General features: G+C 32.4%; 1 long non-coding RNA gene across 1 annotated transcript; it reads right to left on the bottom strand.

The window, feature by feature from the left end:
* Positions 1-2,408: 2,408 nt before the first annotated feature.
* On the bottom strand, positions 2,409-3,370 carry LOC126886662 (uncharacterized). The gene is made up of 2 exons (XR_007698741.1): positions 2,805-3,370; positions 2,409-2,645 (listed from the first exon to the last, which is right to left on the bottom strand). It is a non-coding gene; the product is annotated as an uncharacterized LOC126886662 (long non-coding RNA).
* Between the last annotated feature and the right edge of the window lie 7,112 nt (positions 3,371-10,482).

Below are 10,482 nucleotides of genomic sequence, written 5' to 3'. Positions count from 1 at the left end.
CTTCAAATGAGTGATAAAGGCACAGAGACTTAGATGGCGAGGTCACATTTGAAAGGATGCCAAACACGAGGACTCCAAAAATGGTACTAAACTACACTACAGCTTCAAGAAAGAGAAGAGGAAGGCCGAAAAATAGATGGAAGCAAGAGGTCGAAAAAGATTTGGAAAGAATGGTGCTGCAGGGTCAGAAAAGAAAAATGAATAACAGGAAGGAATGGAGAAAAATCACATATCAAGCCAGAGAAGATCTCAGTACATAAAGAAACGTGAAAATGAAGAAAAAAACAAACTTTTCAAGCCATGGGCCTCTAAGGCCCTTAGTGCTATTATATATATATATATATATATATATATATATATATATATATATATATATATATATATAACTTCAAAGGGCTGTAACTTTTCTTGTGTGCACATTTGTACTAAGGTAAGTTAGGTCCAATCAAACTATTTTTGGTCCCAGAATATGTGATTAAATTTATGACCTGTATTTTTGTTACACCCTGTATATATCTACATACTTCGTCTAATTTACTAACTGTTATTTATTTTAACTGAAATATTTAGGCGGTAGGTGTGTTCTTTTTTAGAATCACTTTGCCGAGTACAATGGAATTACAGCCACTAGACATATTTTATTATATACGCGTAGAAATAATATTTGAAGATTTCTATTAATGTTAACCTAAAGAAATACACAATAATATGTTTCATTTAATTTGTATAAATGGATTATAAAGCGTTTTTATGAAGCAGATTTGTTCGGATCACACTGTAACTGTAATCGAACGAAGGTGACATTTTAGAATAAATTGGTAACATTTATTTGACAGTTACGGTGATGACACTTCATATTTGTTTATATTCTTTACTATAAGTATCTGTTTTATTTATTATATTTACTGTTTTTATTATTTACTTTACTATAAAAAGATCCTCTACTATAAAAATATAAATTTCACCTAATTTTATAACGACTTGGAATAATCGAGGTATCTGACATCTTTTTTAGTTGTTATTGTAGACAAACTTATACAAAGAAACCTACCAGCTTTTTGCCAAGAGTTCGGAGCCGTTTTTTAATTATTAACAATGCAGTGCAAAAACTCTTGCACTGCAAATCTTAAAAGATTATAACTTAATTCTTGTTCTCTATTTCTTAAGTTTTTACTTATTTACATTGAATATTAATTTGTTTTGTTGTATAATCCACGTTTACAATAATTATGTGATATATTTGATTTAAAATGGATTCAGGATCTTTTTATACTTTGGCAACTATGTCAACTTAGATCTCTGGCGTAGATAATGACCTGCAACAGTAAGTAAATTAGATGGACTGTAGGTTATATTTGGTTCTTGGGACATCAAAGTATATTTTTTAGACATTCCCTGGATATAGTCACTGATGTGACATACCTCCGATTTGTTTTTTCATGAGTTTTGTAAGAGACTAAAAACTTTTTTTATAGTCACCTCCTGTTTTCATATATTTTTTGACATGTTTTGTAGTAAATTCAACTATCTATTTACTACAAAACATGTCAAAATTTACATGTGAAAGCAGATGATCCTAAAAATGGATTTAAAATGGATTCAGGATCTTTTTATACTTTGGCAACTATGTCAACTTAGATCTCTGGCGTAGATAATGACCTGCAACATTAAGTAAATTAGATGGACTGTAGGTTATATTTGGTTCTTGGGACATCAAAGTATATTTTTTAGACATTCCCTGGATATAGTCACTGATGTGACATACCTCCGATTTGTTTTTTCATGAGTTTTGTAAGAGACTAAAAACTTTTTTTATAGTCACCTCCTGTTTTCATATATTTTTTGACATGTTTTGTAGTAAATTCAACTATCTATTTACTACAAAACATGTCAAAATTTACATGTGAAAGCAAATGATCCTAAAAATGGTTTTTCATCTCCTACAAAATTCATGAAAAAGCAGATAGGAGAATTATTGTACATTACAATTCTCTGATGTTTGGGAAAAAGGGCTTAAGTCAGAATTGCACATCGATAATGTTTTGATGATTTCTACAGTACTGTAGTAGATTCTACTGTACATACAGTTTACATCTACAACAGTTTTTTTCTGGTCCAGAAATCATCAAAACATTATCAATGTGCAATTCTGACTTAAGTCCTTTGTGCCAAACATAAAAAAACAATCTGGTCATAACTGACCAATGAGCAATTTTAATTTAACCTAAATTACTACTGTTTCTTAAAATGAAGAGCTTACCCCATAGCGTCTCTTATCTAATCTAACAAGATCGTGCACTATTCTAACATACACAGGCACAGCACACAAGCACTATGCTCCGTTTTTCACTATCACCTATCACTCAAACTAGTTCAAAAGGCTTTGTCCTCTTCAATCTTCTAGTTTGCCCAGTAGTATCGAGGAGCTGGATTTCCTCGATATTCTTGAACTTATGAAGTTGTTGCTCGTGACCCTGCTATCTTCTTGATATTTGTTGATAAAGTAATAACTTATTATGCATGGACAATGTGGACTTTCTTCCAACTAGCCAATATACTTTTTATATCTCTCTTTTGCCTTTCATAGCCACAAGGCTATACATTTCCTTCTTGGTTTTTTTTTTGTAGGCCACTTTCAGCTGATTCTAAAAAAAATTGAAATGAAGGGTAATTTTTCTATTCTTTACAATTAAAAATCAAAAGAAATAGGAAATAGGTACTATTTACAGGTAATAATATGCATGCATAAATGATTCGTTTCATAAAGAATAAAGAAAATTGAAAACGGATTTTATAATACTTACAAAATTGTTTAAACAAGAGATCCAGCCAGAGCCCAGAGCAAAAACTAGCAGCATAGAAAAAAGTGTTGTGTGATTTGACTAGCAGACAGTACAGCAGAAAAGCCACTAATTTCCATTTCCCACACCCCCTTATCGATGCATTTTTTTCCAATCAAAATTTTTACATGATTTTTACTAAATTTTTAGGTTATCGGTTATCTTATGAAAATGAAATGTGATGACCAATGACCACGCGACGCTACATAGATACTCGCGCGGCAAATTTGAAAATGAACGCAAATTGAACAGTAAATGGCCTCTCTTAAAATCTTGTAATGGAAAATTTTACCCCTCCAGGAAGACATTGTACTATGTTCATAGAATATCTTGTGGTAACTTTCCACCCATAATTTAATCAGATAGATGTTCACGGAATAGAACGGTAGTACCTATATTCCTGGAATGTTTTGTGTTGTTAGGATTAAACTTTTATTTTATTTATTCTTGAATATTTCCTATTGTTAAACATTGTAACCAATAATTTACAAATAAGATTTTCATTACATTACATAAAATCAAAAACATGTTTTGGATATTAAACTATATAGTTTGTTTATAATTGTAATAATTGTATATACAATTTTGAATTAAGATTAACGCCCGGTTTCATAATCAACTTAAAGTGAACATTAACTAAAGTTCACTTTAAAGTTGACATTTACCCATATGAATTGCATTGATAAAGGTACCAACTTAAAATTTAAAGTCCACTTTAACTGATTATGAAACCGACCGTTAATCTTTTCGATTTAAACTACAGTAAAACCTGTGTTACCGGCCCCCTGCAAACACCGGCCACCTGTACTAACGGTCAGTTTAAAAATTCCCCAAACCAATTACAGTAAAACCTGTCAGTAACGGCCACTAAAAATGAAAAAGCTATTGGCCGATATAGAAAGGTGACCGGTATTGCCAGTTTTTGTAGTCCAGATATAATTGGTTTGGGGAATATTTAAACCGGCCGTTAGTACAGGTGGCCGATTTTATCAGGTGGCCAGTAACACAAGTTTTACTGTATATCTAGACTACAAAAACTGGCAATAACGGCCACCTTTCTATATCGGCCAATAGTTCTTTCATTTTAGTGGCCGTTACTGACAGGTTTTACTGTATTTCATTAACGTAAAGTTAACGCGTAAAGTTAATATTTTATTGAATTATTTTGCTATTTGATCCCGTAATTGGTATAATGTGTCCAATATAATATATAAGCGTTCATAAAACGTCCGTATTTCGTCCAGTATGGACGTCCAAAGGACGTTCAACGTCGGATGTCCAAAGGACGTCCATATTTATTCCGTCCGAAGGACGTCCAACGTCGGACGTCCAAAGGACGTCCATATTTATTCCTTCCGAAGGACGTCCAACATGGGACGTCCAAAGGACGTCCGTTTATAGTCCATGGACGTAAGGACCAAAAATGGACCTATTTTGGACGTCCAAAGGACGTCGTGTGCTATTAGGGTTTGTATCATCTGTTCATAATATTTTAGAAGTTAATTCGCAATAAACAGGAATTGAGAAAATTTGCAGTTACGTCTTTCTTGCTCCATACCGGAATGAATATTTGCCTGCTATTACTTTTATTATTATAATTTATCCTGGGTGTCACAGCAGTCGGTTCCCCACTACTTAACTTAGGGCGGAGGTAAATTCCTCACGAACCAGTAAAACCATATAATCCTACAGGTATTTTCCTCACCAAATTTAAAGGTCCATATTAATCCGGCAGGTATTTTCCTCACCAACTCACTCAGGTAATAAAATAAAAAGATAGATGTAATTTAGAATATTTATTATGAAAGAATCCGAAATCCGAATATAAAGTCGTTAATTTCCTTACATTATAATTTCTGGGAAAACCAACTTGAGTTTAAGAAAGTTTAAATTTCTTTTCACTTTCACTTTGTAATACCTAACTACTTGCAATCAAAACAATGTGGAATGCTCTAATAGGTCTGGATCCCGCGTATGAAAAAAAAGTTGATTAATAGCAAGCTGAAAATTTGTTAATAGCTTAAGGGTGTCTAGTCGGATAAACTTGATATAAGGGAACACTGGAACGGGGGCAGTTTTAATTGTGGAACAGGTTAAAAATTTGGAACGGTCAAACCACGAAAACGGCACATTTATTTTGTCCGACAGAACAGACTTAAACTCTCCGAACAGAGATTAAACTCTCATGCAAAAATCAGACTGCTATTTATCACCTGTCATAATTCCTGTCATTTGACATATTCTACATGTTCCACTCATTAAAACGCCCATTTGGTGATAAATCGCAGTCTGATTTTTGCATGAGAGTTTAATCGCAATTGTTCCAATGTAGCATTAACACAGACAATGATGCCTATATATTCATCCGTTCATATAGTGAAAGGAACATAAATCGTTTTGTTCAAACCCTTGAGTCAACAAATTGGTCAGAGGTATTTAATACAATTTCTGCTGAGGATAAATCATTAGCTTTTTTAAATACTATCCAAAATTACTTTCGGTCCCATTTTCCACTACTTAAATGTAAACCTAAAAAATGTACACGTTCGAATTGGTTTACGCAGGAACTGTACAATTTAAGGGATCAGCTAAAACTTTTAGAAACGATCTGTCAGCAAAATAGTAATCTTAGGCCAGTCCTTCATTTAGCAAAGACAGAATATTCAATTAAATTAAAAGCAGCAAAAAGTAGTCACTTCATGAGACAGTTAAACGAATCATCAAATAAAATGAAATGTATTTGGCATTTAGTAAACTTAACAGTCGGGAAACAAAACAACTCAAAAGTACCTAGTGATAATAATAATAATTTAGCAGACAAGTTTAACCACCATTTTGTCGAAATGGCTCCAAAGTTACTTGCCGCTTTGGATCCTACTAAAATAGGTGAGTTTACATCAGCATCAAAAAACCGTAATAGTTGTTCTTTGTTTTTATATCCAACTAACCCACAGGAAATAACTAGTATAGTCGGAAGTTTTAAATCCAAACACAGTTGTGGTTTTGATCAGATTTCCCCTAAGTTATTAAAACAATGCATTCACGCTCTTGCAGATCCACTGACGGATATTTGTAATGCCTCTTTTCAACAAGGAATATTTCCTAGTATGTTTAAACTATCTATTGTAATCCCTTTATTCAAAAGTGGTGATAAAGATGACCTTAACAACTACCGTCCCATAAGTCTCTTGCCTGTGTTTTCAAAGATAATTGAAACTCTGGTTTATACTAGAATGAACGCATTCCAAAAAAAGCATAGTGTCTTGCATAATTTTCAACATGGTTTTACATCTTCTAAGTCTACAACTACAGCTCTTGCAAATTTCGTCAGCTTAGTGTTGGATGCTTTGGACAGACGAGAGAAGGCATGCGGTTTATTTTTCGATTTGTCCAAGGCTTTTGATACTTTGGATCATAATTTGTTGCTAACAAAACTTGAGAGGATTGGTATTCGTGGTGTAGTTCTAAAATGGTTTACTTCCTACCTAGAAAATAGAAGACAAAAAGTAAAGATAACATCTAATGGACTTGTAAACGAATCAAACACATTGGATATCCATTATGGTGTCCCTCAGGGTAGTGTATTGGGTACTCTACTTTTTATAGTATATATTAATGATATAGCTTTGGTAACTAATTCACTGAGTGGTGTTAACATCATCAGTTATGCGGATGATACCAACATTCTAGTCACAGCAACATCCGATCAAAATTTGCAAAATAAAACCACACAGATAGTATCCACCAACAACATCAACAGTTATTTCTTATCCAACAAACTAGTTTTAAATGAAGAGAAATTAAAGTATATGATTTTCACGTCAAATAATTTATTAAACCATCAAGCCACTATACAAGCAGCAATAGATAAAACAGACTGCACGAAGTTGCTGGGGGTCCTGTTAGACAGTAATTTTAAATGGTCAAACCACATTTCTAATTTGAAATCCAGATTAAGTAGCGCATGTTATGCATTGAGAATTCTTTCACGTCTCTTTAATACATCAATATTAAAAACAGTATACTTTGCCCATTTTTACTCAATAGCCAAATATGGCATTGAAGTCTGGGGTTGTACCTCTGAATTAGAGCAGATATTCCTACTTCAGAAAAGAGCTATTAGGATAATTTATAAAATGAAATTTAGAGATTCTTGTAGAGGCATCTTTAGACAAAACAATATTCTTACTATTCCTGGTCTGTATATATTTTCGTGTATAATGTAATTACATTGCAAAATTTATGAATTCAATAAATTTCAATTTAACCATGTTTATTCAACAAGATTCAGAGACAATCACTTTATGCTTCCACAACATCGTTCTGTTTTGTTGGAAGGTGGCACACATTATGCAGCCATAAGTTTCTTTAACAAATTGCCAATAGATATACGACTGAATTTACATCAGCCAAACTTTCGGAGGTGTGTACATCAATACATTTGTGAGCTAGAGCCATATTCTAAAAATAACTTTTAAGTATGTTTTGTCATATTTATTAATTTATATACTTTTGTATGTCTGTAACTTTGACTTGTCTCATACATATACTTTGTACAATGTCGCATGTGATGAATAAATTTGACTTGACTTGACTTGACTAATCTCTGTTCGGAGAGTTTAAGTCTGTTCTGTCGGACAAAACACATGTGCCGTTTTCGTGGTCTGACCATTCCAAATTTTTAACCTGTTCCACAATTAAAACTTCCCCTGTTCCAGTGTTCCCATATATCAAAGTTTGTCCGACTAGACACCCTTAAGCTAATAACAAATTTTCAGCTTGCTATTAATCAATTTTTTGAAGTTATACTTCTTTACCGGCGATATGAGGGTGAATTTTTATATGTTAAAACCTATGATCCCGGCGTATGCGCATTATAACTTTGTTCTGATTGGATGTTCAAATGACATGTCAAAAATTAGTCAATATGACAGCTGTGGTACAGCTGTAGCTTGATTATTTATGGTTGTTGCGTTTTAGAATTTTTGTGAAAAGAAACAACAAACAAAAGTTAGTTAATAGTTATACTGCCTTTTTAAATAGTTTTCATATACCTATATTTTTGGACTTTTGGACTATTTTGGACAAGGAAAACTCATTCTAATTTGGTAAGTAGTTTTTATTATAATCATATTGTAATTATACATTTGGATTAGGTTGAAATATAGTAGAGCGTCGATTATCCGAACTAATTGGGGGACATAGGTGTTCGGAAAACCGATTTGTTCGGATAATCGAACTACAATATATTGATACATATTTATAGTCATACATATTTATCCACAAGTGAATAAAAGCCATATTTATATACCTACATATTTATTTATATCTTGATAATGACAACTAGCAACTAAACAAAAAAGTGCAGTCTTTGCAACAACATAATTATTTTTGGATACAATATTGAAGAAAATTGAACATATTTTAAGCGTCAATTACTAACGCTTGCTCGGTATTCGAGTGAGGGACGCGGGAGTCGATAGTTCGAATGAGCGGTCGTTCGGTTGATCGACGTTCGGATAATCGACGCTCTATTGTACATTTATTTTCTCAAGAATGGGGATTTTAGAGAAAAATCCCAAATTAGGTCCGATTTTTATTTTTAAATTATGATTTTTTGGCGTAGATTTATTTATCTAGTAGGTATGTAATGCTTTGATTTACATACTTAATTTGATTACCAACAAAAGTTCTACCAATCTTCATCTAATATATTGTTTTCTTACTGTTTTGTTATATTTTAATATTTTCTTCCACAAAATTTAAACTACATAATTTAATTATATTCAAAACAACTGTCAAACAGTAAAACGTTCAATTACCCTATTTTTCCACATGACAAATAATGTGGAATTGGACGAGTGAGTCTAGTTTTCGATTACGAATCAAAGCGTCCCGAAATTCACGGGTTCGATTCCCGATGCAAGTTTTTATTTTTTTATTTTTTTATGCATTTTATGATTGTAAGTATATCTGTTATATAATTTTTTTTTTCATAAAATGCGTATTTAAAATTTTTGCCAACAATTATTATCGTTCAAAAATCATTTTTTCTTTGTGGCATTTTTCAATGTGTTTGTGTGCGTTTTATTCTTTTATTTTTTTAAATTTTTGGTATTGTCTTAAAAATCACATAATATGTAGTAGAAGTATAACTTCTTACGTGCGTACAAAGTACACACATATTCTTGTTTTTCATACGCGGGATCCAGACCTATAAAAGTTTTACTGAACGTGGAAAACCTATATTTAGTAGAATCTCAGAAATTTATAAGACTTAAACTTACAGGACCTCGATTTTTGACCCTTTGCTTCGTTATCGAACGTATTCCTTCGTATCTGTTTAGTGTACAGATAGCGAATGATCGATGGGTCAAAAATCGAGGTCCTGACTTCTTACAAAAATCTTTTTAAATTTTCACCAATAGCCATTCACAAATTCCAAAATAGTACGCTTTGCTTTCGATATTTCGAAACTACAACCCGAAAACGTAGGTCTACAATAATAACACATGTTTACAAAAAAAAATTTGACTATTTGACGAAACCATATGACTAGGAAGTTTTTGCGGTCGCTGATCACGAATCCGGAGTCCACTGACCTCTATCACGTCAGGTAAAGGTCATTTCAAGGTCAAATCAAGATAAATCGACAAAATCACTCTGAAAAAGTATATTAGGAGGTTTTTGTAACAAACAAAATATGTAAAAGACTCTAACACCGAAGTAAAACACTTCTACGTAATAGGTATATTACTTAGAAGTGTTTTACTTCTGTGTTTTTTTACATATATAATACACATTTCAATGTTTATAGCTAAAAAAAATGCAATACCACATCAGAGAAACAATATTTTAATTTTATTTCTGTATTAAAATTCCCAACGGGGCATGATAGTTTTATACTGATTCATAGTTTTACACTTTCTGAATAATTTTTTGTACAGAAAATACCGTTTTGCCAGTCAAGACCGGAAAGTGAACGTTAGCGACCGGCAATAGTTATTTTCCTAACAAGTGCGGAAAGTCATACTTTTCCGCACGCGATTGCAGTTTGCCGAACGACGCGAAGCGGAAATTTTGCCATTTTGCATCGCAAATTTCATTTGTAGAAATTTGCGATATATTTTTGGAAATTTTTATTGTTTTAAGATATTTTTAGGGTACCTATAACTACAATGATATTATTATGCATACAATTATGTTGCCTCTCAGATTTAAAATGCGTTTATCTCGAAAACGGTTGAGTTCAGCGAGATAAATCTAGCATATCTTTTTTAAGTAAAAATTTTAAGAGAATAAAAGTTTTGATTCAAAAAGTATATAGAGTGCGTAATAAAAAAATGAACCTATCAAATGAGCGGTGAAATGCATAATATGTGGCGCCCTTTGGATAATACCTCATTTTTCGTGGCAAATTTAGATTTCTTGTCACAAAAACCCCCGCTTACCAAATTTCGTATTATTATCCCATGCCTGTTAGTTTAGGAAATATTCAAGAATAAATAAAATAAAAGTTTAACTTTGGCACCCTGTATTTCGGTTATTATCAACTTTCGTACTAAGGTAAGTTAGCTTAAATCGACCTATTTTAACCTCAGAAATCTAAGGTTAAGCTACGGTCCTTTCCTTACCAAACACC

This window comes from Diabrotica virgifera, chromosome 6, assembly GCF_917563875.1.
Source record: "Diabrotica virgifera virgifera chromosome 6, PGI_DIABVI_V3a".
Lineage (NCBI taxonomy): Eukaryota > Metazoa > Arthropoda > Insecta > Coleoptera > Chrysomelidae > Diabrotica > Diabrotica virgifera.
Note: the sequence above shows the minus strand (reverse complement) of the source record. Positions and strands in the feature narration are given on the sequence as shown.